We start from the raw sequence: 26,115 nt of genomic DNA, 5'->3' as shown, positions 1-26,115 counted from the left end.
AAGGTGAACGGGGGAAGGGTAAAATCGTAAATTTCGCCCTCGGTCCGGAATTTCGACTTTCACCGGTGAATTGTATGCGTAAACGAGCATTTGAACAAGGCTCGGAGCGATTTTTGGTGAAATTTCATCGTTTCGGCCTCCGAAAAAAATAATTCGCAAAAAAAGAGGGATGCACCACGAGGACTTCCCAGGAGGTCACCCATCCTAGTACTACTCTTGCCCAAGCACGCTTAACTTCGTAGTTCTGATGGGATCCGGTGCATTAGTGCTGGTATGATCGCATACGCAAGCATTAGCGCGCATTATCTATATAAGAATCAACGCCGCGACTCCCAAAAGCCATAACTACGTCTTCGGTGCACCAAAAATCACATAAAATATATGAATTCCTAATATCTTTTCGCGATCTTCGCGTTGGGACGGTTTCGGAAGAGTGATCGGCGAAATTCCGACAAGGTGAACGGGGGAAGGGTAAAATCGTAAATTTCGCCCTCGGTCCGGAATTTCGACTTTCACCGGTGAATTGTAAGCGTAAACGGGCATTTGAACAAGACTCGGAGCGATTTTTGGTGAAATTCCAACGTTTCGGCCTCCGAAAAAAATAATTCGCAAAAAAAGAGGGATGCAACACGAGGACTTCCCAGGAGGTCACCCATCCTAGTACTACTCTCGCCCAAGCACGCTTAACTTCGGAGTTCTTATGGGATCCGGTGCATTAGTGCTGGTATGATCGCATCCGCAAGCATTAGCGCGCATTATCTATATACGAATCAACGCCGCGACTCCCAAAAGCCATAACTACGTCTTCGGTGCACCAAAAATCACATAAAATATATGAATTCCTAATATCTTTTCGCGATCTTCGCGTTGGGACGGTTTCGGAAGAGTGATCGGCGAAATTAAGACAAGGTGAACGGGGGAAGGGTGAAATCGTAAATTTCGCCCTCGGTCCGGAATTTCGACTTTCACCGGTGAATTGTAAGCATAAACGGGCATTTGAACAAGACTCGGAGCAATTTTTGGTGAAATTCCAACGTTTCGGCCTCCGAAAAAAATAATTCGCAAAAAAAGAGGGATGCAACACGAGGACTTCCCAGGACGTCACCCATCCTAGTACTACTCTCGCCCAAGCACGCTTAACTTCGGAGTTCTGATGGGATCCGGTGCATTAGTGCTGGTATGATCGCATCCGCAAGCATTAGCGCGCATTATCTATATAAGAATCAACGCCGCGACTCCCAAAAGCCATAACTACGTCTTCGGTGCACCAAAAATCACATAAAATATATGAATTCCTAATAACTTTTCGCGATCTTCGCGTTGGGACGGTTTCGGAGGAGTGATCGGCGAAATTCCGACTAGGTGAACGGGGGAAGGGTAAAATCGTAAATTTCGCCCTCGGTCCGGAATTTCGACTTTCACCGGTGAATTGTATGCGTAAACAAGCATTTGAACAAGGCTCGGAGCGATTTTTGGTGAAATTCCATCGTTTCGGCCTCCGAAAAAAATAATTCGCAAAAAAAGAGGGATGCAACACGAGGACTTCCCAGGAGGTCACCCATCCTAGTACTACTCTCGCCCAAGCACGCTTACCTTCGTAGTTCTGATGGGATCCGGTGCATTAGTGCTGGTATGATCGCATCCGCAAGCATTAGCGCGCATTATCTATATAAGAATCAACGCCGCGACTCCCAAAAGCCATAACTACGTCTTCGGTGCACCAAAAATAACATAAAATATATGAATTCCTAATATCTTTTCGCGATCTTCTCGTTGGGACGGTTTCGGAAGAGTGATCGGCGAAATTCCGACAAGGTGAACGGGGGAAGGGTAAAATCGTAAATTTCGCCCTCGGTCCGGAATTTCGACTTTCACCGGTGAATTGTAAGCGTAAACGGGCATTTGAACAAGACTCGGAGCGATTTTTGGTGAAATTCCAACGTTTCGGCCTCCGAAAAAAATAATTCGCAAAAAAAGAGGGATGCAACACGAGGACTTCCCAGGAGGTCACCCATCCTAGTACTACTCTCGCCCAAGCACGCTTAACTTCGGAGTTCTGATGGGATCCGGTGCATTAGTGCTGGTATGATCGCATCCGCAAGCATTAGCGCGCATTATCTATATAAGAATCAACGCCGCGACTCCCAAAAGCCATAACTACGTCTTCGGTGCACCAAAAATCACATAAAATATATGAATTCCTAATAACTTTTCGCGATCTTCGCGTTGGGACGGTTTCGGAAGAGTGATCGGCGAAATTCCGACTAGGTGAACGGGGGAAGGGTAAAATCGTAAATTTCGCCCTCGGTCCGGAATTTCGACTTTCACCGGTGAATTGTATGCGTAAACGAGCATTTGAACAAGGCTCGGAGCGATTTTTGGTGAAATTTCATCGTTTCGGCCTCCGAAAAAAATAATTCGCAAAAAAAGAGGGATGCACCACGAGGACTTCCCAGGAGGTCACCCATCCTAGTACTACTCTCGCCCAAGCACGCTTAACTTCGGAGTTCTGATGGGATCCGGTGCATTAGTGCTGGTATGATCGCATCCGCAAGCATTAGCGCGCATTATCTATATAAGAATCAACGCCGCGACTCCCAAAAGCCATAACTACGTCTTCGGTGCACCAAAAATCACATAAAATATATGAATTCCTAATAACTTTTCGCGATCTTCGCGTTGGGACGGTTTCGGAAGAGTGATCGGCGAAATTCCGACAAGGTGAACGGGGGAAGGGTAAAATCGTAAATTTCGCCCTCGGTCCGGAATTTCGACATTCACCGGTGAATTGTAAGCGTAAACGGGCATTTGAACAAGACTCGTAGCGATTTTTGGTGAAATTCCAACGTTTCGGCCTCCGAAAAAAATAATTCGCAAAAAAAGAGGGATGCAACACGAGGACTTCCCAGGAGGTCACCCATCCTAGTACTACTCTCGCCTAAGCACGCTTAACTTCGGAGTTCTGATGGGATCCGGTGCATTAGTGCTGGTATGATCGCATCCCCAAGCATTAGCGCGTATTATCTATATAAGAATCAACGCCGCGACTCCCAAAAGCCATAACTACGTCTTCGGTGCACCAAAAATCACATAAAATATATGAATTCCTAATAACTTTTCGCGATCTTCGCGTTGGGACGGTTTCGGAAGAGTGATCGGCGAAATTCCGACAAGGTGAACGGGGGAAGGATAAAATCGTAAATTTCGCCCTCGGTCCGGAATTTCGACTTTCACCGGTGAATTGTATGCGTAAACGAGCATTTGAACAAGGCTCGGAGCGATTTTTGGTGAAATTCCATCGTTTCGGCCTCCGAAAAAAAATAATTCGCAAAAAAAGAGGGATGCAACACGAGGACTTCCCAGGAGGTCACCCATCCTAGTACTACTCTCGCCCAAGCACGCTTAACTTCGTAGTTCTGATGGGATCCGGTGCATTAGTGCTGGTATGATCGCATACGCAAGCATTAGCGCGCATTATCTATATAAGAATCAACGCCGCGACTCCCAAAAGCCATAACTACGTCTTCGGTGCACCAAAAATCACATAAAATATATGAATTCCTAATATCTTTTCGCGATCTTCGCGTTGGGACGGTTTCGGAAGAGTGATCGGCGAAATTCCGACAAGGTGAACGGGGGAAGGGTAAAATCGTAAATTTCGCCCTCGGTCCGGAATTTCGACTTTCACCGGTGAATTGTAAGCGTAAACGGGCATTTGAACAAGACTCGGAGCGATTTTTGGTGAAATTCCAACGTTTCGGCCTCCGAAAAAATAATTCGCAAAAAAAGAGGGATGCAACACGAGGACTTCCCAGGAGGTCACCCATCCTAGTACTACTCTCGCCCAAGCACGCTTAACTTCGGAGTTCTGATGGGATCCGGTGCATTAGTGCTGGTATGATCGCATCCGCAAGCATTAGCGCGCATTATCTATATAAGAATCAACGCCGCGACTCCCAAAAGCCATAACTACGTCTTCGGTGCACCAAAAATCACATAAAATATATGAATTCCTAATAACTTTTCGCGATCTTCGCGTTGGGACGGTTTCGGAAGAGTGATCTGCGAAATTCTGACAAGGTGAACGGGGGAAGGATAAAATCGTAAATTTCGCCCTCGGTCCGGAATTTCGACTTTCACCGGTGAATTGTATGCGTAAACGAGCATTTGAACAAGGCTCGGAGCGATTTTTGGTGAAATTCCATCGTTTCGGCCTCCGAAAAAAATAATTCGCAAAAAAAGAGGGATGCAACACGAGGACTTCCCAGGAGGTCACCCATCCTAGTACTACTCTCGCCCAAGCACGCTTAACTTCGGAGTTCTGATGGGATCCGGTGCATTAGTGCTGGTATGATCGCATCCGCAAGCATTAGCGCGCATTATCTATATAAGAATCAACGCCGCGACTCCTAAAAGCCATAACTACGTCTTCGGTGCACCAAAAATCACATAAAATATATGAATTCCTAATAACTTTTCGCGATCTTCGCGTTGGGACGGTTTCGGAAGAGTGATCGGCGAAATTCCGACAAGGTGAACGGGGGAAGGGTAAAATCGTAAATTTCGCCCTCGGTCCGGAATTTCGACTTTCACCGGTGAATTGTATGCGTAAACGAGCATTTGAACAAGGCTCGGAGCGATTTTTGGTGAAATTCCATCGTTTCGGCCTCCGAAAAAAATAATTCGCAAAAAAAGAGGGATGCAACACGAGGACTTCCCAGGAGGTCACCCATCCTAGTACTACTCTCGCCCAAGCACGCTTAACTTCGGAGTTCTGATGGGATCCGGTGCATTAGTGCTGGTATGATCGCATCCGCAAGCATTAGCGCGCATTATCTATATAAGAATCAACGCCGCGACTCCCAAAAGCCATAACTACGTCTTCGGTGCACCAAAAATCACATAAAATATATGAATTCCTAATAACTTTTCGCGATCTTCGCGTTGGGACGGTTTCGGAAGAGTGATCGGCGAAATTCCGACAAGGTGAACGGGGGAAGGATAAAATCGTAAATTTCGCCCTCGGTTCGGAATTTCGACTTTCACCGGTGAATTGTATGCGTAAACGAGCATTTGAACAAGGCTCGGAGCGATTTTTGGTGAAATTCCATCGTTTCGGCCTCCGAAAAAAAATAATTCGCAAAAAAAGAGGGATGCAACACGAGGACTTCCCAGGAGGTCACCCATCCTAGTACTACTCTTGCCCAAGCACGCTTAACTTCGTAGTTCTGATGGGATCCGGTGCATTAGTGCTGGTATGATCGCATACGCAAGCATTAGCGCGCATTATCTATATAAGAATCAACGCCGCGACTCCCAAAAGCCATAACTACGTCTTCGGTGCACCAAAAATCACATAAAATATATGAATTCCTAATATCTTTTCGCGATCTTCGCGTTAGGACGGTTTCGGAAGAGTGATCGGCGAAATTCCGACAAGGTGAACTGGGGAAGGGTAAAATCGTAAATTTCGCCCTCGGTCCGGAATTTCGACTTTCACCGGTGAATTGTAAGCGTAAACGGGCATTTGAACAAGACTCGGAGCGATTTTTGGTGAAATTCCAACGTTTCGGCCTCCGAAAAAAATAATTCGCAAAAAAAGATGGATGCAACACGAGGACTTCCCAGGAGGTCACCCATCCTAGTACTACTCTCGCCCAAGCACGCTTAACTTCGGAGTTCTGATGGGATCCGGTGCATTAGTGCTGGTATGATCGCATCCGCAAGCATTAGCGCGCATTATCTATATAAGAATCAACGCCGCGACTCCCAAAAGCCATAACTACGTCTTCGGTGCACCAAAAATCACATAAAATATATGAATTCCTAATAACTTTTCGCGATCTTCGCGTTGGGACGGTTTCGGAAGAGTGATCGGCGAAATTCCGACAAGGTGAACGGGGGAAGGGTAAAATCGTAAATTTCGCCCTCGGTCCGGAATTTCGACTTTCACCGGTGAATTGTATGCGTAAACGAGCATTTGAACAAGGCTCGGAGCGATTTTTGGTGAAATTCCATCGTTTCGGCCTCCGAAAAAAATAATTCGCAAAAAAAGAGGGATGCAACACGAGGACTTCCCAGGAGGTCACCCATCCTAGTACTACTCTCGCCCAAACACGCTTAACTTCGGAGTTCTGATGGGATCCGGTGCATTAGTGCTGGTATGATCGCATCCGCAAGCATTAGCGCGCATTATCTATATAAGAATCAACGCCGCGACTCCCAAAAGCCATAATTACGTCTTCGGTGCACCAAAAATCACATAAAATATATGAATTCCTAATAACTTTTCGCGATCTTCGCGTTGGGACGGTTTCGGAAGAGTGATCGGCGAAATTCCGACAAGGTGAACGGGGGAAGGGTAAAATCGTAAATTTCGCCCTCGGTCCGGAATTTCGACTTTCACCGGTGAATTGTAAGCGTAAACGGGCATTTGAACAAGACTCGGAGCGATTTTTGGTGAAATTCCAACGTTTCGGCCTCCGAAAAAAATAATTCGCAAAAAAAGAGGGATGCAACACGAGGACTTCCCAGGAGGTCACCCATCCTAGTACTACTCTCGCCCAAGCACGCTTAACTTCGGAGTTCTGATGGGATCCGGTGCATTAGTGCTGGTATGATCGCATCCGCAAGCATTAGCGCGCATTATCTATATAAGAATCAACGCCGCGACTCCCAAAAGCCATAACTACGTCTTCGGTGCACCAAAAATCACATAAAATATATGAATTCCTAATAACTTTTCGCGATCTTCGCGTTGGGACGGTTTCGGAAGAGTGATCGGCGAAATTCCGACAAGGTGAACGGGGGAAGGGTAAAATCGTAAATTTCGCCCTCGGTCCGGAATTTCGACTTTCACCGGTGAATTGTAAGCGTAAACGGGCATTTGAACAAGACTCGGAGCGATTTTTGGTGAAATTCCAACGTTTCGGCCTCCGAAAAAAATAATTCGCAAAAAAAGAGGGATGCAACACGAGGACTTCCCAGGAGGTCACCCATCCTAGTACTACTCTCGCCCAAGCACGCTTAACTTCGTAGTTCTGATGGGATGCGGTGCATTAGTGCTGGTATGATCGCATCCGCAAGCATTAGCGCGCATTATCTATATAAGAATCAACGCCGCGACTCCCAAAAGCCATAACTACGTCTTCGGTACACCAAAAATCACATAAAATATATGAATTCCTAATAACTTTTCGCGATCTTCGCGTTGGGACGGTTTCGGAAGAGTGATCGGCGAAATTCCGACAAGGTGAACGGGGGAAGGATAAAATCGTAAATTTCGCCCTCGGTTCGGAATTTCGACTTTCACCGGTGAATTGTATGCGTAAACGAGCATTTGAACAAGGCTCGGAGCGATTTTTGGTGAAATTCCATCGTTTCGGCCTCCGAAAAAAAATAATTCGCAAAAAAAGAGGGATGCAACACGAGGACTTCCCAGGAGGTCACCCATCCTAGTACTACTCTTGCCCAAGCACGCTTAACTTCGTAGTTCTGATGGGATCCGGTGCATTAGTGCTGGTATGATCGCATACGCAAGCATTAGCGCGCATTATCTATATAAGAATCAACGCCGCGACTCCCAAAAGCCATAACTACGTCTTCGGTGCACCAAAAATCACATAAAATATATGAATTCCTAATATCTTTTCGCGATCTTCGCGTTGGGACGGTTTCGGAAGAGTGATCGGCGAAATTCCGACAAGGTGAACGGGGGAAGGGTAAAATCGTAAATTTCGCCCTCGGTCCGGAATTTCGACTTTCACCGGTGAATTGTAAGCGTAAACGGGCATTTGAACAAGACTCGGAGCGATTTTTGGTGAAATTCCAACGTTTCGGCCTCCGAAAAAAATAATTCGCAAAAAAAGAGGGATGCAACACGAGGACTTCCCAGGAGGTCACCCATCCTAGTACTACTCTCGCCCAAGCACGCTTAACTTCGGAGTTCTGATGGGATCCGGTGCATTAGTGCTGGTATGATCGCATCCGCAAGCATTAGCGCGCATTATCTATATAAGAATCAACGCCGCGACTCCCAAAAGCCATAACTACGTCTTCGGTGCACCAAAAATCACATAAAATATATGAATTCCTAATAACTTTTCGCGATCTTCGCGTTGGGACGGTTTCGGAAGAGTGATCTGCGAAATTCTGACAAGGTGAACGGGGGAAGGGTAAAATCGTAAATTTCGCCCTCGGTCCGGAATTTCGACTTTCACCGGTGAATTGTATGCGTAAACGAGCATTTGAACAAGGCTCGGAGCGATTTTTGGTGAAATTCCATCGTTTCGGCCTCCGAAAAAAAATAATTCGCAAAAAAAGAGGGATGCAACACGAGGACTTCCCAGGAGGTCACCCATCCTAGTACTACTCTTGCCCAAGCACGCTTAACTTCGTAGTTCTGATGGGATCCGGTGCATTAGTACTGGTATGATCGCATACGCAAGCATTAGCGCGCATTATCTATATAAGAATCAACGCCGCGACTCCCAAAAGCCATAACTACGTCTTCGGTGCACCAAAAATCACATAAAATATATGAATTCCTAATATCTTTTCGCGATCTTCGCGTTGGGACGGTTTCGGAAGAGTGATCGGCGAAATTCCGACAAGGTGAACGGGGGAAGGGTAAAATCGTAAATTTCGCCCTCGGTCCGGAATTTCGACTTTCACCGGTGAATTGTAAGCGTAAACGGGCATTTGAACAAGACTCGGAGCGATTTTTGGTGAAATTCCAACGTTTCGGCCTCCGAAAAAAATAATTCGCAAAAAAAGAGGGATGCAACACGAGGACTTCCCAGGAGGTCACCCATCCTAGTACTACTCTCGCCCAAGCACGCTTAACTTCGTAGTTCTGATGGGATGCGGTGCATTAGTGCTGGTATGATCGCATCCGCAAGCATTAGCGCGCATTATCTATATAAGAATCAACGCCGCGACTCCCAAAAGCCATAACTACGTCTTCGGTACACCAAAAATCACATAAAATATATGAATTCCTAATAACTTTTCGCGATCTTCGCGTTGGGACGGTTTCGGAAGAGTGATCGGCGAAATTCCGACAAGGTGAACGGGGGAAGGATAAAATCGTAAATTTCGCCCTCGGTCCGGAATTTCGACTTTCACCGGTGAATTGTATGCGTAAACGAGCATTTGAACAAGGCTCGGAGCGATTTTTGGTGAAATTCCATCGTTTCGGCCTCCGAAAAAAAATAATTCGCAAAAAAAGAGGGATGCAACACGAGGACTTCCCAGGAGGTCACCCATCCTAGTACTACTCTTGCCCAAGCACGCTTAACTTCGTAGTTCTGATGGGATCCGGTGCATTAGTACTGGTATGATCGCATACGCAAGCATTAGCGCGCATTATCTATATAAGAATCAACGCCGCGACTCCCAAAAGCCATAACTACGTCTTCGGTGCACCAAAAATCACATAAAATATATGAATTCCTAATATCTTTTCGCGATCTTCGCGTTAGGACGGTTTCGGAAGAGTGATCGGCGAAATTCCGACAAGGTGAACTGGGGAAGGGTAAAATCGTAAATTTCGCCCTCGGTCCGGAATTTCGACTTTCACCGGTGAATTGTAAGCGTAAACGGGCATTTGAACAAGACTCGGAGCGATTTTTGGTGAAATTCCAACGTTTCGGCCTCCGAAAAAAATAATTCGCAAAAAAAGATGGATGCAACACGAGGACTTCCCAGGAGGTCACCCATCCTAGTACTACTCTCGCCCAAGCACGCTTAACTTCGGAGTTCTGATGGGATCCGGTGCATTAGTGCTGGTATGATCGCATCCGCAAGCATTAGCGCGCATTATCTATATAAGAATCAACGCCGCGACTCCCAAAAGCCATAACTACGTCTTCGGTGCACCAAAAATCACATAAAATATATGAATTCCTAATAACTTTTCGCGATCTTCGCGTTGGGACGGTTTCGGAAGAGTGATCGGCGAAATTCCGACAAGGTGAACGGGGGAAGGGTAAAATCGTAAATTTCGCCCTCGGTCCGGAATTTCGACTTTCACCGGTGAATTGTATGCGTAAACGAGCATTTGAACAAGGCTCGGAGCGATTTTTGGTGAAATTCCATCGTTTCGGCCTCCGAAAAAAATAATTCGCAAAAAAAGAGGGATGCAACACGAGGACTTCCCAGGAGGTCACCCATCCTAGTACTACTCTCGCCCAAACACGCTTAACTTCGGAGTTCTGATGGGATCCGGTGCATTAGTGCTGGTATGATCGCATCCGCAAGCATTAGCGCGCATTATCTATATAAGAATCAACGCCGCGACTCCCAAAAGCCATAATTACGTCTTCGGTGCACCAAAAATCACATAAAATATATGAATTCCTAATAACTTTTCGCGATCTTCGCGTTGGGACGGTTTCGGAAGAGTGATCGGCGAAATTCCGACAAGGTGAACGGGGGAAGGGTAAAATCGTAAATTTCGCCCTCGGTCCGGAATTTCGACTTTCACCGGTGAATTGTAAGCGTAAACGGGCATTTGAACAAGACTCGGAGCGATTTTTGGTGAAATTCCAACGTTTCGGCCTCCGAAAAAAATAATTCGCAAAAAAAGAGGGATGCAACACGAGGACTTCCCAGGAGGTCACCCATCCTAGTACTACTCTCGCCCAAGCACGCTTAACTTCGGAGTTCTGATGGGATCCGGTGCATTAGTGCTGGTATGATCGCATCCGCAAGCATTAGCGCGCATTATCTATATAAGAATCAACGCCGCGACTCCCAAAAGCCATAACTACGTCTTCGGTGCACCAAAAATCACATAAAATATATGAATTCCTAATAACTTTTCGCGATCTTCGCGTTGGGACGGTTTCGGAAGAGTGATCGGCGAAATTCCGACAAGGTGAACGGGGGAAGGGTAAAATCGTAAATTTCGCCCTCGGTCCGGAATTTCGACTTTCACCGGTGAATTGTAAGCGTAAACGGGCATTTGAACAAGACTCGGAGCGATTTTTGGTGAAATTCCAACGTTTCGGCCTCCGAAAAAAATAATTCGCAAAAAAAGAGGGATGCAACACGAGGACTTCCCAGGAGGTCACCCATCCTAGTACTACTCTCGCCCAAGCACGCTTAACTTCGTAGTTCTGATGGGATGCGGTGCATTAGTGCTGGTATGATCGCATCCGCAAGCATTAGCGCGCATTATCTATATAAGAATCAACGCCGCGACTCCCAAAAGCCATAACTACGTCTTCGGTACACCAAAAATCACATAAAATATATGAATTCCTAATAACTTTTCGCGATCTTCGCGTTGGGACGGTTTCGGAAGAGTGATCGGCGAAATTCCGACAAGGTGAACGGGGGAAGGATAAAATCGTAAATTTCGCCCTCGGTCCGGAATTTCGACTTTCACCGGTGAATTGTATGCGTAAACGAGCATTTGAACAAGGCTCGGAGCGATTTTTGGTGAAATTCCATCGTTTCGGCCTCCGAAAAAAAATAATTCGCAAAAAAAGAGGGATGCAACACGAGGACTTCCCAGGAGGTCACCCATCCTAGTACTACTCTTGCCCAAGCACGCTTAACTTCGTAGTTCTGATGGGATCCGGTGCATTAGTGCTGGTATGATCGCATACGCAAGCATTAGCGCGCATTATCTATATAAGAATCAACGCCGCGACTCCCAAAAGCCATAACTACGTCTTCGGTGCACCAAAAATCACATAAAATATATGAATTCCTAATATCTTTTCGCGATCTTCGCGTTGGGACGGTTTCGGAAGAGTGATCGGCGAAATTCCGACAAGGTGAACGGGGGAAGGGTAAAATCGTAAATTTCGCCCTCGGTCCGGAATTTCGACTTTCACCGGTGAATTGTAAGCGTAAACGGGCATTTGAACAAGACTCGGAGCGATTTTTGGTGAAATTCCAACGTTTCGGCCTCCGAAAAAAATAATTCGCAAAAAAAGAGGGATGCAACACGAGGACTTCCCAGGAGGTCACCCATCCTAGTACTACTCTCGCCCAAGCACGCTTAACTTCGGAGTTCTGATGGGATCCGGTGCATTAGTGCTGGTATGATCGCATCCGCAAGCATTAGCGCGCATTATCTATATAAGAATCAACGCCGCGACTCCCAAAAGCCATAACTACGTCTTCGGTGCACCAAAAATCACATAAAATATATGAATTCCTAATAACTTTTCGCGATCTTCGCGTTGGGACGGTTTCGGAAGAGTGATCTGCGAAATTCTGACAAGGTGAACGGGGGAAGGGTAAAATCGTAAATTTCGCCCTCGGTCCGGAATTTCGACTTTCACCGGTGAATTGTATGCGTAAACGAGCATTTGAACAAGGCTCGGAGCGATTTTTGGTGAAATTCCATCGTTTCGGCCTCCGAAAAAAAATAATTCGCAAAAAAAGAGGGATGCAACACGAGGACTTCCCAGGAGGTCACCCATCCTAGTACTACTCTTGCCCAAGCACGCTTAACTTCGTAGTTCTGATGGGATCCGGTGCATTAGTACTGGTATGATCGCATACGCAAGCATTAGCGCGCATTATCTATATAAGAATCAACGCCGCGACTCCCAAAAGCCATAACTACGTCTTCGGTGCACCAAAAATCACATAAAATATATGAATTCCTAATATCTTTTCGCGATCTTCGCGTTGGGACGGTTTCGGAAGAGTGATCGGCGAAATTCCGACAAGGTGAACGGGGGAAGGGTAAAATCGTAAATTTCGCCCTCGGTCCGGAATTTCGACTTTCACCGGTGAATTGTAAGCGTAAACGGGCATTTGAACAAGACTCGGAGCGATTTTTGGTGAAATTCCAACGTTTCGGCCTCCGAAAAAAATAATTCGCAAAAAAAGAGGGATGCAACACGAGGACTTCCCAGGAGGTCACCCATCCTAGTACTACTCTCGCCCAAGCACGCTTAACTTCGTAGTTCTGATGGGATGCGGTGCATTAGTGCTGGTATGATCGCATCCGCAAGCATTAGCGCGCATTATCTATATAAGAATCAACGCCGCGACTCCCAAAAGCCATAACTACGTCTTCGGTACACCAAAAATCACATAAAATATATGAATTCCTAATAACTTTTCGCGATCTTCGCGTTGGGACGGTTTCGGAAGAGTGATCGGCGAAATTCCGACAAGGTGAACGGGGGAAGGATAAAATCGTAAATTTCGCCCTCGGTCCGGAATTTCGACTTTCACCGGTGAATTGTATGCGTAAACGAGCATTTGAACAAGGCTCGGAGCGATTTTTGGTGAAATTCCATCGTTTCGGCCTCCGAAAAAAAATAATTCGCAAAAAAAGAGGGATGCAACACGAGGACTTCCCAGGAGGTCACCCATCCTAGTACTACTCTTGCCCAAGCACGCTTAACTTCGTAGTTCTGATGGGATCCGGTGCATTAGTGCTGGTATGATCGCATACGCAAGCATTAGCGCGCATTATCTATATAAGAATCAACGCCGCGACTCCCAAAAGCCATAACTACGTCTTCGGTGCACCAAAAATCACATAAAATATATGAATTCCTAATATCTTTTCGCGATCTTCGCGTTGGGACGGTTTCGGAAGAGTGATCGGCGAAATTCCGACAAGGTGAACGGGGGAAGGGTAAAATCGTAAATTTCGCCCTCGGTCCGGAATTTCGACTTTCACCGGTGAATTGTAAGCGTAAACGGGCATTTGAACAAGACTCGGAGCGATTTTTGGTGAAATTCCAACGTTTCGGCCTCCGAAAAAAATAATTCGCAAAAAAAGAGGGATGCAACACGAGGACTTCCCAGGAGGTCACCCATCCTAGTACTACTCTCGCCCAAGCACGCTTAACTTCGGAGTTCTGATGGGATCCGGTGCATTAGTGCTGGTATGATCGCATCCGCAAGCATTAGCGCGCATTATCTATATAAGAATCAACGCCGCGACTCCCAAAAGCCATAACTACGTCTTCGGTGCACCAAAAATCACATAAAATATATGAATTCCTAATAACTTTTCGCGATCTTCGCGTTGGGACGGTTTCGGAAGAGTGATCTGCGAAATTCTGACAAGGTGAACGGGGGAAGGGTAAAATCGTAAATTTCGCCCTCGGTCCGGAATTTCGACTTTCACCGGTGAATTGTATGCGTAAACGAGCATTTGAACAAGGCTCGGAGCGATTTTTGGTGAAATTCCATCGTTTCGGCCTCCGAAAAAAAATAATTCGCAAAAAAAGAGGGATGCAACACGAGGACTTCCCAGGAGGTCACCCATCCTAGTACTACTCTTGCCCAAGCACGCTTAACTTCGTAGTTCTGATGGGATCCGGTGCATTAGTGCTGGTATGATCGCATACGCAAACATTAGCGCGCATTATCTATATAAGAATCAACGCCGCGACTCCCAAAAGCCATAACTACGTCTTCGGTGCACCAAAAATCACATAAAATATATGAATTCCTAATATCTTTTCGCGATCTTCGCGTTGGGACGGTTTCGGAAGAGTGATCGGCGAAATTCCGACAAGGTGAACGGGGGAAGGGTAAAATCGTAAATTTCGCCCTCGGTCCGGAATTTCGACTTTCACCGGTGAATTGTAAGCGTAAACGGGCATTTGAACAAGACTCGGAGCGATTTTTGGTGAAATTCCAACGTTTCGGCCTCCGAAAAAAATAATTCGCAAAAAAAGAGGGATGCAACACGAGGACTTCCCAGGAGGTCACCCATCCTAGTACTACTCTCGCCCAAGCACGCTTAACTTCGGAGTTCTGATGGGATCCGGTGCATTAGTGCTGGTATGATCGCATCCGCAAGCATTAGCGCGCATTATCTATATAAGAATCAACGCCGCGACTCCCAAAAGCCATAACTACGTCTTCGGTGCACCAAAAATCACATAAAATATATGAATTCCTAATAACTTTTCGCGATCTTCGCGTTGGGACGGTTTCGGAAGAGTGATCTGCGAAATTCTGACAAGGTGAACGGGGGAAGGGTAAAATCGTAAATTTCGCCCTCGGTCCGGAATTTCGACTTTCACCGGTGAATTGTATGCGTAAACGAGCATTTGAACAAGGCTCGGAGCGATTTTTGGTGAAATTCCATCGTTTCGGCCTCCGAAAAAAATAATTCGCAAAAAAAGAGGGATGCAACACGAGGACTTCCCAGGAGGTCACCCATCCTAGTACTACTCTCGCCCAAGCACGCTTAACTTCGGAGTTCTGATGGGATCCGGTGCATTAGTGCTGGTATGATCGCATCCGCAAGCATTAGCGCGCATTATCTATATAAGAATCAACGCCGCGACTCCTAAAAGCCATAACTACGTCTTCGGTGCACCAAAAATCACATAAAATATATGAATTCCTAATAACTTTTCGCGATCTTCGCGTTGGGACGGTTTCGGAAGAGTGATCGGCGAAATTCCGACAAGGTGAACGGGGGAAGGGTAAAATCGTAAATTTCGCCCTCTGTCCGGAATTTCGACTTTCACCGGTGAATTGTATGCGTAAACGAGCATTTGAACAAGGCTCAGAGCGATTTTTGGTGAAATTCCATCGTTTCGGCCTCCGAAAAAAATAATTCGCAAAAAAAGAGGGATGCAACACGAGGACTTCCCAGGAGGTCACCCATCCTAGTACTACTCTCGCCCAAGCACGCTTAACTTCGTAGTTCTGATGGGATCCGGTGCATTAGTGCTGGTATGATCGCATCCGCAAGCATTAGCGCGCATTATCTATATACGAATCAACGCCGCGACTCCCAAAAGCCATAACTACGTCTTCGGTGCACCAAAAATCACATAAAATATATGAATTCCTAATATCTTTTCGCGATCTTCGCGTTGGGACGGTTTCGGAAGAGTGATCGGCGAAATTCCGACAAGGTGAACGGGGGAAGGGTGAAATCGTAAATTTCGCCCTCGGTCCGGAATTTCGACTTTCACCGGTGAATTGTAAGCATAAACGGGCATTTGAACAAGACTCGGAGCGATTTTTGGTGAAATTCCAACGTTTCGGCCTCCGAAAAAAATAATTCGCAAAAAAAGAGGGATGCAACACGAGGACTTCCCAGGACGTCACCCATCCTAGTACTACTCTCGCCCAAGCACGCTTAACTTCGGAGTTCTGATGGGATCCGGTGCATTAGTGCTGGTATGATCGCATCCGCAAGCATTAGCGCGCATTATCTATATAAGAATCAACGCCGCGACTCCCAAAAGCCATAACTACGTCTTCGGTGCACCAAAAATCACATAAAATATATGAATTCCTAATAACTTTTCGCGATCTTCGCGTTGGGACGGTTTCGGAGGAGTGATCGGCGAAATTCCGACTAGGTGAACGGGGGAAGGGTAAAATCGTAAATTTCGCCCTCGGTCCGGAATTTCGACTTTCACCGGTGAATTGTATGCGTAAACGAGCATTTGAACAAGGCTCGGAGCGATTTTTGGTGAAATTCCATCGTTTCGGCCTCCGAAAAAAATAATTCGCAAAAAAAGAGGGATGCAACACGAGGACTTCCCAGGAGGTCACCCATCCTAGTACTACTCTCGCCCAAGCACGCTTAACTTCGTAGTTCTGATGGGATCCGGTGCATTAGTGCTGGTATGATCGCATCCGCAAGCATTAGCGCGCATTATCTATATAAGAATCAACGCCGCGACTCCCAAAAGCCATAACTACGTCTTCGGTGCACCAAAAATCACATAAAATATATGAATTCCTAATATCTTTTCGCGATCTTCTCGTTGGGACGGTTTCGGAAGAGTGATCGGCGAAATTCCGACAAGGTGAACGGGGGAAGGGTAAAATCGTAAATTTCGCCCTCGGTCCGGAATTTCGACTTTCACCGGTGAATTGTAAGCGTAAACGGGCATTTGAACAAGACTCGGAGCGATTTTTGGTGAAATTCCAACGTTTCGGCCTCCGAAAAAAATAATTCGCAAAAAAAGAGGGATGCAACACGAGGACTTCCCAGGAGGTCACCCATCCTAGTACTACTCTCGCCCAAGCACGCTTAACTTCGGAGTTCTGATGGGATCCGGTGCATTAGTGCTGGTATGATCGCATCCGCAAGCATTAGCGCGCATTATCTATATAAGAATCAACGCCGCGACTCCCAAAAGCCATAACTACGTCTTCGGTGCACCAAAAATCACATAAAATATATGAATTCCTAATAACTTTTCGCGATCTTCGCGTTGGGACGGTTTCGGAAGAGTGATCGGCGAAATTCCGACTAGGTGAACGGGGGAAGGGTAAAATCGTAAATTTCGCCCTCGGTCCGGAATTTCGACTTTCACCGGTGAATTGTATGCGTAAACGAGCATTTGAACAAGGCTCGGAGCGATTTTTGGTGAAATTTCATCGTTTCGGCCTCCGAAAAAAATAATTCGCAAAAAAAGAGGGATGCACCACGAGGACTTCCCAGGAGGTCACCCATCCTAGTACTACTCTCGCCCAAGCACGCTTAACTTCGGAGTTCTGATGGGATCCGGTGCATTAGTGCTGGTATGATCGCATCCGCAAGCATTAGCGCGCATTATCTATATAAGAATCAACGCCGCGACTCCCAAAAGCCATAACTACGTCTTCGGTGCACCAAAAATCACATAAAATATATGAATTCCTAATAACTTTTCGCGATCTTCGCGTTGGGACGGTTTCGGAAGAGTGATCGGCGAAATTCCGACAAGGTGAACGGGGGAAGGGTAAAATCGTAAATTTCGCCCTCGGTCCGGAATTTCGACATTCACCGGTGAATTGTAAGCGTAAACGGGCATTTGAACAAGACTCGTAGCGATTTTTGGTGAAATTCCAACGTTTCGGCCTCCGAAAAAAATAATTCGCAAAAAAAGAGAGATGCAACACGAGGACTTCCCAGGAGGTCACCCATCCTAGTACTACTCTCGCCTAAGCACGCTTAACTTCGGAGTTCTGATGGGATCCGGTGCATTAGTGCTGGTATGATCGCATCCCCAAGCATTAGCGCGTATTATCTATATAAGAATCAACGCCGCGACTCCCAAAAGCCATAACTACGTCTTCGGTGCACCAAAAATCACATAAAATATATGAATTCCTAATAACTTTTCGCGATCTTCGCGTTGGGACGGTTTCGGAAGAGTGATCGGCGAAATTCCGACAAGGTGAACGGGGGAATGATAAAATCGTAAATTTCGCCCTCGGTCCGGAATTTCGACTTTCACCGGTGAATTGTATGCGTAAACGAGCATTTGAACAAGGCTCGGAGCGATTTTTGGTGAAATTCCATCGTTTCGGCCTCCGAAAAAAAATAATTCGCAAAAAAAGAGGGATGCAACACGAGGACTTCCCAGGAGGTCACCCATCCTAGTACTACTCTCGCCCAAGCACGCTTAACTTCGTAGTTCTGATGGGATCCGGTGCATTAGTGCTGGTATGATCGCATACGCAAGCATTAGCGCGCATTATCTATATAAGAATCAACGCCGCGACTCCCAATAGCCATAACTACGTCTTCGGTGCACCAAAAATCACATAAAATATATGAATTCCTAATATCTTTTCGCGATCTTCGCGTTGGGATGGTTTCGGAAGAGTGATCGGCGAAATTCCGACAAGGTGAACGGGGGAAGGGTAAAATCGTAAATTTCGCCCTCGGTCCGGAATTTCGACTTTCACCGGTGAATTGTAAGCGTAAACGGGCATTTGAACAAGACTCGGAGCGATTTTTGGTGAAATTCCAACGTTTCGGCCTCCGAAAAAAATAATTCGCAAAAAAAGAGGGATGCAACACGAGGACTTCCCAGGAGGTCACCCATCCTAGTACTACTCTCGCCCAAGCACGCTTAACTTCGGAGTTCTGATGGGATCCGGTGCATTAGTGCTGGTATGATCGCATCCGCAAGCATTAGCGCGCATTATCTATATAAGAATCAACGCCGCGACTCCCAAAAGCCATAACTACGTCTTCGGTGCACCAAAAATCACATAAAATATATGAATTCCTAATATCTTTTCGCGATCTTCGCGTTGGGACGGTTTCGGAAGAGTGATCGGCGAAATTCCGACAAGGTGAACGGGGGAAGGGTAAAATCGTAAATTTCGCCCTCGGTCCGGAATTTCGACTTTCACCGGTGAATTGTAAGCGTAAACGGGCATTTGAACAAGACTCGGAGCGATTTTTGGTGAAATTCCAACGTTTCGGCCTCCGAAAAAAATAATTCGCAAAAAAAGAGGGATGCAACACGAGGACTTCCCAGGAGGTCACCCATCCTAGTACTACTCTCGCCCAAGCACGCTTAACTTCGGAGTTCTGATGGGATGCGGTGCATTAGTGCTGGTATGATCGCATCCGCAAGCATTAGCGCGCATTATCTATATAAGAATCAACGCCGCGACTCCCAAAAGCCATAACTACGTCTTCGGTGCACCAAAAATCACATAAAATATATGAATTCCTAATAACTTTTCGCGATCTACGCGTTGGGACGGTTTCGGAAGAGTGATCGGCGAAATTCCGACAAGGTGAACGTGGGAAGGGTAAAATCGTAAATTTCGCCCTCGGTCCGGAATTTCGACTTTCACCGGTGAATTGTATGCGTAAACGAGCATTTGAACAAGGCTCGGAGCGATTTTTGGTGAAATTCCATCGTTTCGGCCTCCGAAAAAAATAATTTGCGAAAAAAGAGGGATGCAACACGAGGACTTCCCAGGAGGTCACCCATCCTAGTACTACTCTCGCCCAAGCACGCTTAACTTCGGAGTTCTGATGGGATCCGGTGCATTAGTGCTGGTATGATCGCATCCGCAAGCATTAGCGCGCATTATCTATATAAGAATCAACGCCGCGACTCCCAAAAGCCATAACTACGTCTTCGGTGCACCAAAAATCACATAAAATATATGAATTCCTAATAACTTTTCGCGATCTTCGCGTTGGGACGGTTTCGGAAGAGTGATCGGCGAAATTCCGACAAGGTGAATGGGGGAAGGGTAAAATCGTAAATTTCGCCCTCGGTCCGGAATTTCGACTTTCACCGGTGAATTGTAAGCGTAAACGGGCATTTGAACAAGACTCGGAGCGATTTTTGGTGAAATTCCAACGTTTCGGCCTCCGAAAAAAATAATTCGCAAAAAAAGAGGGATGCAACACGAGGACTTCCCAGGAGGTCACCCATCCTAGTACTACTCTCGCCCAAGCACGCTTAACTTCGGAGTTCTGATGGGATGCGGTGCATTAGTGCTGGTATGATCGAATCCGCAAGCATTAGCGCGCATTATCTATATAAGAATCAACGCCGCGACTCCCAAAAGCCATAACTACGTCTTCGGTGCACCAAAAATCACATAAAATATATGAATTCCTAATAACTTTTCGCGATCTTCGCGTTGGGACGGTTTCGGAAGAGTGATCGGCGAAATTCCGACTAGGTGAACGGGGGAAGGGTAAAATCGTAAATTTCGCCCTCGGTCCGGAATTTCGACTTTCACCGGTGAATTGTATGCGTAAACGAGCATTTGAACAAGGCTCGGAGCGATTTTTGGTGAAATTCCATCGTTTCGGCCTCCGAAAAAAATAATTCGCAAAAAAAGAGAGATGCAACACGAGGACTTCCCAGGAGGTCACCCATCCTAGTACTAATCTCGCCCAAGCACGCTTAACTTCGGAGTTCTGATGGGATCCGGTGCATTAGTGCTGGTATGATCGCATCCGCAAGCATTAGCGCGCATTATCTATATAAGAATCAACGCCGCGACTCCCAAAAGCCATAACTACGTCTTCGGTGCACCAAAAATCACATAAAATATATGAATTCCTAATAACTTTTCACGATCTTCGCGTTGGGACGGTTTCGGAAGAGTGATCGGCGAAATTCCGACAAGGTGAAAGGGGGAAGGGTAAAATCGTAAATTTCGCCCTCGGTCCGGAATTTCGACTTTCACCGGTGAATTGTAAGCGTAAACGGGCATTTGAACAAGACTCGGAGCGATTTTTGGTGAAATTCCAACGTTTCGGCCTCCGAAAAAAATAATTCGCAAAAAAAGAGGGATGCAACACGAGGACTTCCCAGGAGGTCACCCGTCCTAGTACTACTCTCGCCCAAGCACGCTTAACTTCGGAGTTCTGATGGGATGCGGTGCATTAGTGCTGGTATGATCGCATCCGCAAGCATTAGCGCGCATTATCTATATAAGAATCAACGCCGCGACTCCCAAAAGCCATAACTACGTCTTCGGTGCACCAAAAATCACATAAAATATATGAATTCCTAATAACTTTTCGCGATCTTCGCGTTGGGACGGTTACGGAAGAGTGATCGGCGAAATTCCGACTAGGTGAACGGGGGAAGGGTAAAATCGTAAATTTCGCCCTCGGTCCGGAATTTTGACTTTCACCGGTTAATTGTATGCGTAAACGAGCATTTGAACAAGGCTCGGAGCGATTTTGGTGAAATTCCATCGTTTCGGCCTCCGAAAAAAATAATTCGCAAAAAAAGAGGGATGCAACACGAGGACTTCCTAGGAGGTCACCCATCCTAGTACTACTCTCGCCCAAGCACGCTTAACTTCGTAGTTCTGATGGGATCCGGTGCATTAGTGCTGGTATGATCGCATCCGCAAGCATTAGCGCGCATTATCTATATAAGAATCAACGCCGCGACTCCCAAAAGCCATAACTACGTCTTCGGTGCACCAAAAATCACATAAAATATATGAATTCCTAATATCTTTTCGCGATCTTCGCGTTGGGACGGTTTCGGAAGAGTGATCGGCGAAATTCCGACAAGGTGAACGGGGGAAGGGTAAAATCGTAAATTTCGCCCTAGGTCCGGAATTTCGACTTTCACCGGTGAATTGTAAGCGTAAACGGGCATTTGAACAAGACTCGGAGCGATTTTTGGTGAAATTCCAACGTTTCGGCCTCCGAAAAAAATAATTCGCAAAAAAAGAGGGATGCAACACGAGGACTTCCCAGGAGGTCACCCATCCTAGTACTACTCTCGCCCAAGCACGCTTAACTTCGGAGTTCTGATGGGATCCGGTGCATTAGTGCTGGTATGATCGCATCCGCAAGCATTAGCGCGCATTATCTATATAAGAATCAACGCCGCGACTCCCAAAAGCCATAACTACGTCTTCGGTGCACCAAAAATCACATAAAATATATGAATTCCTAATAACTTTTCACGATCTTCGCGTTGGGACGGTTTCGGAAGAGTGATCGGCGAAATTCCGACAAGGTGAAAGGGGGAAGGGTAAAATCGTAAATTTCGCCCTCGGTCCGGAATTTCGACTTTCACCGGTGAATTGTAAGCGTAAACGGGCATTTGAACAAGACTCGGAGCGATTTTTGGTGAAATTCCAACGTTTCGGCCTCCGAAAAAAATAATTCGCAAAAAAAGAGGGATGCAACACGAGGACTTCCCAGGAGGTCACCCGTCCTAGTACTACTCTCGCCCAAGCACGCTTAACTTCGGAGTTCTGATGGGATGCGGTGCATTAGTGCTGGTATGATCGCATCCGCAAGCATTAGCGCGCATTATCTATATAAGAATCAACGCCGCGACTCCCAAAAGCCATAACTACGTCTTCGGTGCACCAAAAATCACATAAAATATATGAATTCCTAATAACTTTTCGCGATCTTCGCGTTGGGACGGTTACGGAAGAGTGATCGGCGAAATTCCGACTAGGTGAACGGGGGAAGGGTAAAATCGTAAATTTCGCCCTCGGTCCGGAATTTCGACTTTCACCGGTTAATTGTATGCGTAAACGAGCATTTGAACAAGGCTCGGAGCGATTTTGGTGAAATTCCATCGTTTCGGCCTCCGAAAAAAATAATTCGCAAAAAAAGAGGGATGCAACACGAGGACTTCCTAGGAGGTCACCCATCCTAGTACTACTCTCGCCCAAGCACGCTTAACTTCGTAGTTCTGATGGGATCCGGTGCATTAGTGCTGGTATGATCGCATCCGCAAGCATTAGCGCGCATTATCTATATAAGAATCAACGCCGCGACTCCCAAAAGCCATAACTACGTCTTCGGTGCACCAAAAATCACATAAAATATATGAATTCCTAATATCTTTTCGCGATCTTCGCGTTGGGACGGTTTCGGAAGAGTGATCGGCGAAATTCCGACAAGGTGAACGGGGGAAGGGTAAAATCGTAAATTTCGCCCTAGGTCCGGAATTTCGACTTTCACCGGTGAATTGTAAGCGTAAACGGGCATTTGAACAAGACTCGGAGCGATTTTTGGTGAAATTCCAACGTTTCGGCCTCCGAAAAAAATAATTCGCAAAAAAAGAGGGATGCAACACGAGGACTTCCCAGGAGGTCACCCATCCTAGTACTACTCTCGCCCAAGCACGCTTAACTTCGGAGTTCTGATGGGATCCGGTGCATTAGTGCTGGTATGATCGCATCCGCAAGCATTAGCGCGCATTATCTATATAAGAATCAACGCCGCGACTCCCAAAAGCCATAACTACGTCTTCGGTGCACCAAAAATCACATAAAATATATGAATTCCTAATAAGTTTTCGCGATCTTCGCGTTGGGACGGTTTCGGAAGAGTGATCGGCGAAATTCCGACTAGGTGAACGGGGGAAGGGTAAAATCGTAAATTTCGCCCTCGGTCCGGAATTTCGACTTTCACCGGTGAATTGTATGCGTAAACGAGCATTTGAACAAGGCTCGGAGCGATTTTTGGTGAAATTCCATCGTTTCGGCCTCCGAAAAAAATAATTCGCAAAAAAAGAGGGATGCAACACGAGGACTTCCCAGGAAATCACCCATCCTAGTACTACTCTCGCCCAAGCACGCTTAACTTCGTAGTTCTGATGGGATCCGGTGCATTAGTGCTGGTATGATCGCATCCGCAAGCATTAGCGCGCATTATCTATATAAGAATCAACGCCGCGACTCCGAAAAGCCATAACTACGTCTTCGGTGCACCAAAAATCACATAAAATATATGAATTCCTAATAACTTTTCGCGATCTTCGCGTTGGGACGGTTTCGGAAGAGTGATCGGCGAAATTCCGACAAGGTGAACGGGGGAAGGATAAAATCGTAAATTTCGCCCTCGGTCCGGAATTTCGACTTTCACCGGTGAATTGTATGCGTAAACGAGCATTTGAACAAGGCTCGGAGCGATTTTTGGTGAAATTCCATCGTTTCGGCCTCCGAAAAAAAATAATTCGCAAAAAAAGAGGGATGCAACACGAGGACTTCCCAGGAGGTCACCCATCCTAGTACTACTCTCGCCCAAGCACGCTTAACTTCGTAGTTCTGATGGGATCCGGTGCATTAGTGCTGGTATGATCGCATACGCAAGCATTAGCGCGCATTATCTATATAAGAATCAACGCCGCGACTCCCAAAAGCCATAACTACGTCTTCGGTGCACCAAAAATCACATAAAATATATGAATTCCTAATATCTTTTCGCGATCTTCGCGTTGGGACGGTTTCGGAAGAGTGATCGGCGAAATTCCGACAAGGTGAACGGGGGAAGGGTTAAATCGTAAATTTCGCCCTCGGTCCGGAATTTCGACTTTCACCGGTGAATTGTAAGCGTAAACGGGCATTTGAACAAGACTCGGAGCGATTTTTGGTGAAATTCCAACGTTTCGGCCTCCGAAAAAAATAATTCGCAAAAAAAGAGGGTTGCAACACGAGGACTTCCCAGGAGGTCACCCATCCTAGTACTACTCTCGCCCAAGCACGCTTAACTTCGGAGTTCTGATAGGATCCGGTGCATTAGTGCTGGTATGATCGCATCCGCAAGCATTAGCGCGCATTATCTATATAAGAATCAACGCCGCGACTCCCAAAAGCCATAACTACGTCTTCGGTGCACCAAAAATCACATAAAATATATGAATTCCTAATAACTTTTCGCGATCTACGCGTTGGGACGGTTTCGGAAGAGTGATCGGCGAAATTCCGACAAGGTGAACGGGGGAAGGGTAAAATCGTAAATTTCGCCCTCGTTCCGGAATTTCGACTTTCACCGGTGAATTGTATGCGTAAACGAGCATTTGAACAAGACTCGGAGCGATTTTTGGTGAAATTCCATCGTTTCGGCCTCCGAAAAAAATAATTCGCAAAAAAAGAGGGATGCAACACGAGGACTTCCCAGGAGGTCACCCATCCTAGTACTACTCTCGCCCAAGCACGCTTAACTTCGGAGTTCTGATGGGATCCGGTGCATTAGTGCTGGTATGATCGCATCCGCAAGCATTAGCGCGCATTATCTATATAAGAATCAACGCCGCGACTCCCAAAAGCCATAACTACGTCTTCGGTGCACCAAAAATCACATAAAATATATGAATTCCTAATAACTTTTCGCGATCTACGCGTTGGGACGGTTTCGGAAGAGTGATCGGCGAAATTCCGACAAGGTGAACGGGGGAAGGGTAAAATCGTAAATTTCGCCCTCGGTCCGGAATTTCGACTTTCACCGGTGAATTGTATGCGTAAACGAGCATTTGAACAAGGCTCGGAGCGATTTTTGGTGAAATTCCATCGTTTCGGCCTCCGAAAAAAATAATTCGCGAAAAAAGAGGGATGTAACACGAGGACTTCCCAGGAGGTCACCCATCCTAGTACTACTCTCGCCCAAGCACGCTTAACTTCGGAGTTCTGATGGGATCCGGTGCATTAGTGCTGGTATGATCGCATCCGCAAGCATTAGCGCGCATTATCTATATAAGAATCAACGCCGCGACTCCCAAAAGCCATAACTACGTCTTCGGTGCACCAAAAATCACATAAAATATATGAATTCCTAATAACTTTTCGCGATCTTCGCGTTGGGACGGTTTCGGAAGAGTGATCGGCGAAATTCCGACAAGGTGAATGGGGGAAGGGTAAAATCGTAAATTTCGCCCACGGTCCGGAATTTCGACTTTCACCGGTGAATTGTAAGCGTAAACGGGCATTTGAACAAGACTCGGAGCGATTTTTGGTGAAATTCCAACGTTTCGGCCTCCGAAAAAAATAATTCGCAAAAAAAGAGGGATGCAACACGAGGACTTCCCAGGAGGTCACCCATCCTAGTACTACTCTCGCCCAAGCACGCTTAACTTCGGAGTTCTGATGGGATGCGGTGCATTAGTGCTGGTATGATCGCATCCG

General features: G+C 46.4%; 54 non-coding genes and 4 pseudogenes across 54 annotated transcripts; all 58 read right to left on the bottom strand.

Moving 5' to 3' along the window:
• Positions 1-166: 166 nt before the first annotated feature.
• Positions 167-285, bottom strand: LOC149376573 (5S ribosomal RNA; annotated as a pseudogene).
• A 334-nt stretch (positions 286-619) lies between these two features.
• On the bottom strand, positions 620-738 carry LOC149376572 (5S ribosomal RNA). Its single transcript, XR_016295166.1, has one exon. It is a non-coding gene; the product is annotated as a 5S ribosomal RNA (ribosomal RNA).
• Positions 739-1,072: 334 nt separating this feature from the next.
• On the bottom strand, positions 1,073-1,191 carry LOC149376571 (5S ribosomal RNA). Its single transcript, XR_016295277.1, has one exon. It is a non-coding gene; the product is annotated as a 5S ribosomal RNA (ribosomal RNA).
• Positions 1,192-1,525: 334 nt separating this feature from the next.
• LOC149376570 (5S ribosomal RNA) lies at positions 1,526-1,644 on the bottom strand. The gene has a single exon (XR_016294816.1). It is a non-coding gene; the product is annotated as a 5S ribosomal RNA (ribosomal RNA).
• A 334-nt stretch (positions 1,645-1,978) lies between these two features.
• Positions 1,979-2,097, bottom strand: LOC149376569 (5S ribosomal RNA). The gene has a single exon (XR_016294936.1). It is a non-coding gene; the product is annotated as a 5S ribosomal RNA (ribosomal RNA).
• Positions 2,098-2,431: 334 nt separating this feature from the next.
• LOC149376568 (5S ribosomal RNA) lies at positions 2,432-2,550 on the bottom strand. Its single transcript, XR_016295212.1, has one exon. It is a non-coding gene; the product is annotated as a 5S ribosomal RNA (ribosomal RNA).
• A 334-nt stretch (positions 2,551-2,884) lies between these two features.
• On the bottom strand, positions 2,885-3,003 carry LOC149376567 (5S ribosomal RNA). The gene has a single exon (XR_016295227.1). It is a non-coding gene; the product is annotated as a 5S ribosomal RNA (ribosomal RNA).
• A 335-nt stretch (positions 3,004-3,338) lies between these two features.
• LOC149376566 (5S ribosomal RNA) lies at positions 3,339-3,457 on the bottom strand. The gene has a single exon (XR_016294809.1). It is a non-coding gene; the product is annotated as a 5S ribosomal RNA (ribosomal RNA).
• Positions 3,458-3,790: 333 nt separating this feature from the next.
• LOC149376565 (5S ribosomal RNA) lies at positions 3,791-3,909 on the bottom strand. Its single transcript, XR_016294935.1, has one exon. It is a non-coding gene; the product is annotated as a 5S ribosomal RNA (ribosomal RNA).
• A 334-nt stretch (positions 3,910-4,243) lies between these two features.
• On the bottom strand, positions 4,244-4,362 carry LOC149376564 (5S ribosomal RNA). The gene has a single exon (XR_016294934.1). It is a non-coding gene; the product is annotated as a 5S ribosomal RNA (ribosomal RNA).
• Positions 4,363-4,696: 334 nt separating this feature from the next.
• Positions 4,697-4,815, bottom strand: LOC149376563 (5S ribosomal RNA). Its single transcript, XR_016294933.1, has one exon. It is a non-coding gene; the product is annotated as a 5S ribosomal RNA (ribosomal RNA).
• Positions 4,816-5,150: 335 nt separating this feature from the next.
• Positions 5,151-5,269, bottom strand: LOC149376562 (5S ribosomal RNA). The gene has a single exon (XR_016294859.1). It is a non-coding gene; the product is annotated as a 5S ribosomal RNA (ribosomal RNA).
• A 334-nt stretch (positions 5,270-5,603) lies between these two features.
• Positions 5,604-5,722, bottom strand: LOC149376561 (5S ribosomal RNA). Its single transcript, XR_016295100.1, has one exon. It is a non-coding gene; the product is annotated as a 5S ribosomal RNA (ribosomal RNA).
• A 334-nt stretch (positions 5,723-6,056) lies between these two features.
• LOC149376560 (5S ribosomal RNA) lies at positions 6,057-6,175 on the bottom strand. Its single transcript, XR_016295169.1, has one exon. It is a non-coding gene; the product is annotated as a 5S ribosomal RNA (ribosomal RNA).
• Positions 6,176-6,509: 334 nt separating this feature from the next.
• Positions 6,510-6,628, bottom strand: LOC149376559 (5S ribosomal RNA). The gene has a single exon (XR_016294932.1). It is a non-coding gene; the product is annotated as a 5S ribosomal RNA (ribosomal RNA).
• A 334-nt stretch (positions 6,629-6,962) lies between these two features.
• LOC149376558 (5S ribosomal RNA) lies at positions 6,963-7,081 on the bottom strand. The gene has a single exon (XR_016295329.1). It is a non-coding gene; the product is annotated as a 5S ribosomal RNA (ribosomal RNA).
• A 335-nt stretch (positions 7,082-7,416) lies between these two features.
• LOC149376557 (5S ribosomal RNA) lies at positions 7,417-7,535 on the bottom strand. Its single transcript, XR_016294857.1, has one exon. It is a non-coding gene; the product is annotated as a 5S ribosomal RNA (ribosomal RNA).
• Positions 7,536-7,869: 334 nt separating this feature from the next.
• Positions 7,870-7,988, bottom strand: LOC149376556 (5S ribosomal RNA). The gene has a single exon (XR_016294931.1). It is a non-coding gene; the product is annotated as a 5S ribosomal RNA (ribosomal RNA).
• A 335-nt stretch (positions 7,989-8,323) lies between these two features.
• LOC149376555 (5S ribosomal RNA) lies at positions 8,324-8,442 on the bottom strand (annotated as a pseudogene).
• Positions 8,443-8,776: 334 nt separating this feature from the next.
• On the bottom strand, positions 8,777-8,895 carry LOC149376554 (5S ribosomal RNA). Its single transcript, XR_016295328.1, has one exon. It is a non-coding gene; the product is annotated as a 5S ribosomal RNA (ribosomal RNA).
• Positions 8,896-9,230: 335 nt separating this feature from the next.
• Positions 9,231-9,349, bottom strand: LOC149376553 (5S ribosomal RNA; annotated as a pseudogene).
• A 334-nt stretch (positions 9,350-9,683) lies between these two features.
• LOC149376552 (5S ribosomal RNA) lies at positions 9,684-9,802 on the bottom strand. The gene has a single exon (XR_016295099.1). It is a non-coding gene; the product is annotated as a 5S ribosomal RNA (ribosomal RNA).
• A 334-nt stretch (positions 9,803-10,136) lies between these two features.
• LOC149376551 (5S ribosomal RNA) lies at positions 10,137-10,255 on the bottom strand. Its single transcript, XR_016295168.1, has one exon. It is a non-coding gene; the product is annotated as a 5S ribosomal RNA (ribosomal RNA).
• A 334-nt stretch (positions 10,256-10,589) lies between these two features.
• On the bottom strand, positions 10,590-10,708 carry LOC149376550 (5S ribosomal RNA). Its single transcript, XR_016294930.1, has one exon. It is a non-coding gene; the product is annotated as a 5S ribosomal RNA (ribosomal RNA).
• Positions 10,709-11,042: 334 nt separating this feature from the next.
• Positions 11,043-11,161, bottom strand: LOC149376549 (5S ribosomal RNA). The gene has a single exon (XR_016295327.1). It is a non-coding gene; the product is annotated as a 5S ribosomal RNA (ribosomal RNA).
• Positions 11,162-11,496: 335 nt separating this feature from the next.
• On the bottom strand, positions 11,497-11,615 carry LOC149376548 (5S ribosomal RNA). The gene has a single exon (XR_016294856.1). It is a non-coding gene; the product is annotated as a 5S ribosomal RNA (ribosomal RNA).
• A 334-nt stretch (positions 11,616-11,949) lies between these two features.
• Positions 11,950-12,068, bottom strand: LOC149376547 (5S ribosomal RNA). Its single transcript, XR_016294929.1, has one exon. It is a non-coding gene; the product is annotated as a 5S ribosomal RNA (ribosomal RNA).
• Positions 12,069-12,403: 335 nt separating this feature from the next.
• Positions 12,404-12,522, bottom strand: LOC149376546 (5S ribosomal RNA; annotated as a pseudogene).
• A 334-nt stretch (positions 12,523-12,856) lies between these two features.
• Positions 12,857-12,975, bottom strand: LOC149376545 (5S ribosomal RNA). Its single transcript, XR_016295326.1, has one exon. It is a non-coding gene; the product is annotated as a 5S ribosomal RNA (ribosomal RNA).
• Positions 12,976-13,310: 335 nt separating this feature from the next.
• On the bottom strand, positions 13,311-13,429 carry LOC149376544 (5S ribosomal RNA). Its single transcript, XR_016294855.1, has one exon. It is a non-coding gene; the product is annotated as a 5S ribosomal RNA (ribosomal RNA).
• A 334-nt stretch (positions 13,430-13,763) lies between these two features.
• LOC149376543 (5S ribosomal RNA) lies at positions 13,764-13,882 on the bottom strand. Its single transcript, XR_016294928.1, has one exon. It is a non-coding gene; the product is annotated as a 5S ribosomal RNA (ribosomal RNA).
• Positions 13,883-14,217: 335 nt separating this feature from the next.
• LOC149376542 (5S ribosomal RNA) lies at positions 14,218-14,336 on the bottom strand. Its single transcript, XR_016294854.1, has one exon. It is a non-coding gene; the product is annotated as a 5S ribosomal RNA (ribosomal RNA).
• A 334-nt stretch (positions 14,337-14,670) lies between these two features.
• Positions 14,671-14,789, bottom strand: LOC149376541 (5S ribosomal RNA). Its single transcript, XR_016294926.1, has one exon. It is a non-coding gene; the product is annotated as a 5S ribosomal RNA (ribosomal RNA).
• A 334-nt stretch (positions 14,790-15,123) lies between these two features.
• Positions 15,124-15,242, bottom strand: LOC149376540 (5S ribosomal RNA). The gene has a single exon (XR_016294925.1). It is a non-coding gene; the product is annotated as a 5S ribosomal RNA (ribosomal RNA).
• A 334-nt stretch (positions 15,243-15,576) lies between these two features.
• Positions 15,577-15,695, bottom strand: LOC149376539 (5S ribosomal RNA). Its single transcript, XR_016295288.1, has one exon. It is a non-coding gene; the product is annotated as a 5S ribosomal RNA (ribosomal RNA).
• A 334-nt stretch (positions 15,696-16,029) lies between these two features.
• Positions 16,030-16,148, bottom strand: LOC149376538 (5S ribosomal RNA). Its single transcript, XR_016295276.1, has one exon. It is a non-coding gene; the product is annotated as a 5S ribosomal RNA (ribosomal RNA).
• Positions 16,149-16,482: 334 nt separating this feature from the next.
• LOC149376537 (5S ribosomal RNA) lies at positions 16,483-16,601 on the bottom strand. The gene has a single exon (XR_016295287.1). It is a non-coding gene; the product is annotated as a 5S ribosomal RNA (ribosomal RNA).
• A 334-nt stretch (positions 16,602-16,935) lies between these two features.
• LOC149376536 (5S ribosomal RNA) lies at positions 16,936-17,054 on the bottom strand. Its single transcript, XR_016294924.1, has one exon. It is a non-coding gene; the product is annotated as a 5S ribosomal RNA (ribosomal RNA).
• Positions 17,055-17,388: 334 nt separating this feature from the next.
• Positions 17,389-17,507, bottom strand: LOC149376535 (5S ribosomal RNA). Its single transcript, XR_016295211.1, has one exon. It is a non-coding gene; the product is annotated as a 5S ribosomal RNA (ribosomal RNA).
• A 334-nt stretch (positions 17,508-17,841) lies between these two features.
• LOC149376534 (5S ribosomal RNA) lies at positions 17,842-17,960 on the bottom strand. Its single transcript, XR_016295273.1, has one exon. It is a non-coding gene; the product is annotated as a 5S ribosomal RNA (ribosomal RNA).
• A 335-nt stretch (positions 17,961-18,295) lies between these two features.
• Positions 18,296-18,414, bottom strand: LOC149376533 (5S ribosomal RNA). The gene has a single exon (XR_016294808.1). It is a non-coding gene; the product is annotated as a 5S ribosomal RNA (ribosomal RNA).
• Positions 18,415-18,748: 334 nt separating this feature from the next.
• Positions 18,749-18,867, bottom strand: LOC149376532 (5S ribosomal RNA). The gene has a single exon (XR_016294923.1). It is a non-coding gene; the product is annotated as a 5S ribosomal RNA (ribosomal RNA).
• Positions 18,868-19,201: 334 nt separating this feature from the next.
• On the bottom strand, positions 19,202-19,320 carry LOC149376531 (5S ribosomal RNA). Its single transcript, XR_016295344.1, has one exon. It is a non-coding gene; the product is annotated as a 5S ribosomal RNA (ribosomal RNA).
• A 334-nt stretch (positions 19,321-19,654) lies between these two features.
• LOC149376530 (5S ribosomal RNA) lies at positions 19,655-19,773 on the bottom strand. Its single transcript, XR_016294922.1, has one exon. It is a non-coding gene; the product is annotated as a 5S ribosomal RNA (ribosomal RNA).
• A 334-nt stretch (positions 19,774-20,107) lies between these two features.
• LOC149376529 (5S ribosomal RNA) lies at positions 20,108-20,226 on the bottom strand. The gene has a single exon (XR_016294872.1). It is a non-coding gene; the product is annotated as a 5S ribosomal RNA (ribosomal RNA).
• Positions 20,227-20,560: 334 nt separating this feature from the next.
• LOC149376528 (5S ribosomal RNA) lies at positions 20,561-20,679 on the bottom strand. Its single transcript, XR_016295178.1, has one exon. It is a non-coding gene; the product is annotated as a 5S ribosomal RNA (ribosomal RNA).
• A 334-nt stretch (positions 20,680-21,013) lies between these two features.
• On the bottom strand, positions 21,014-21,132 carry LOC149376527 (5S ribosomal RNA). Its single transcript, XR_016294837.1, has one exon. It is a non-coding gene; the product is annotated as a 5S ribosomal RNA (ribosomal RNA).
• A 333-nt stretch (positions 21,133-21,465) lies between these two features.
• LOC149376526 (5S ribosomal RNA) lies at positions 21,466-21,584 on the bottom strand. Its single transcript, XR_016294818.1, has one exon. It is a non-coding gene; the product is annotated as a 5S ribosomal RNA (ribosomal RNA).
• A 334-nt stretch (positions 21,585-21,918) lies between these two features.
• On the bottom strand, positions 21,919-22,037 carry LOC149376525 (5S ribosomal RNA). The gene has a single exon (XR_016294920.1). It is a non-coding gene; the product is annotated as a 5S ribosomal RNA (ribosomal RNA).
• A 334-nt stretch (positions 22,038-22,371) lies between these two features.
• On the bottom strand, positions 22,372-22,490 carry LOC149376524 (5S ribosomal RNA). The gene has a single exon (XR_016294836.1). It is a non-coding gene; the product is annotated as a 5S ribosomal RNA (ribosomal RNA).
• A 333-nt stretch (positions 22,491-22,823) lies between these two features.
• Positions 22,824-22,942, bottom strand: LOC149376523 (5S ribosomal RNA). The gene has a single exon (XR_016294817.1). It is a non-coding gene; the product is annotated as a 5S ribosomal RNA (ribosomal RNA).
• Positions 22,943-23,276: 334 nt separating this feature from the next.
• On the bottom strand, positions 23,277-23,395 carry LOC149376522 (5S ribosomal RNA). Its single transcript, XR_016294919.1, has one exon. It is a non-coding gene; the product is annotated as a 5S ribosomal RNA (ribosomal RNA).
• Positions 23,396-23,729: 334 nt separating this feature from the next.
• Positions 23,730-23,848, bottom strand: LOC149376521 (5S ribosomal RNA). Its single transcript, XR_016294849.1, has one exon. It is a non-coding gene; the product is annotated as a 5S ribosomal RNA (ribosomal RNA).
• Positions 23,849-24,183: 335 nt separating this feature from the next.
• Positions 24,184-24,302, bottom strand: LOC149376520 (5S ribosomal RNA). The gene has a single exon (XR_016294807.1). It is a non-coding gene; the product is annotated as a 5S ribosomal RNA (ribosomal RNA).
• Positions 24,303-24,636: 334 nt separating this feature from the next.
• LOC149376519 (5S ribosomal RNA) lies at positions 24,637-24,755 on the bottom strand. The gene has a single exon (XR_016295324.1). It is a non-coding gene; the product is annotated as a 5S ribosomal RNA (ribosomal RNA).
• A 334-nt stretch (positions 24,756-25,089) lies between these two features.
• LOC149376518 (5S ribosomal RNA) lies at positions 25,090-25,208 on the bottom strand. The gene has a single exon (XR_016294918.1). It is a non-coding gene; the product is annotated as a 5S ribosomal RNA (ribosomal RNA).
• A 334-nt stretch (positions 25,209-25,542) lies between these two features.
• On the bottom strand, positions 25,543-25,661 carry LOC149376517 (5S ribosomal RNA). The gene has a single exon (XR_016295250.1). It is a non-coding gene; the product is annotated as a 5S ribosomal RNA (ribosomal RNA).
• A 334-nt stretch (positions 25,662-25,995) lies between these two features.
• On the bottom strand, positions 25,996-26,114 carry LOC149376516 (5S ribosomal RNA). Its single transcript, XR_016295342.1, has one exon. It is a non-coding gene; the product is annotated as a 5S ribosomal RNA (ribosomal RNA).
• Between the last annotated feature and the right edge of the window lies 1 nt (position 26,115).

Source organism: Urtica dioica, unplaced genomic scaffold, assembly GCF_054948205.1.
Source record: "Urtica dioica subsp. dioica isolate 48M unplaced genomic scaffold, U.dioica_male_clone48M_v1_H2 Urtica_dioica_male_H2_contig_17, whole genome shotgun sequence".
Taxonomy (NCBI): domain Eukaryota; kingdom Viridiplantae; phylum Streptophyta; class Magnoliopsida; order Rosales; family Urticaceae; genus Urtica; species Urtica dioica.
This window is presented reverse-complemented; position numbering and strand designations above follow the sequence as displayed.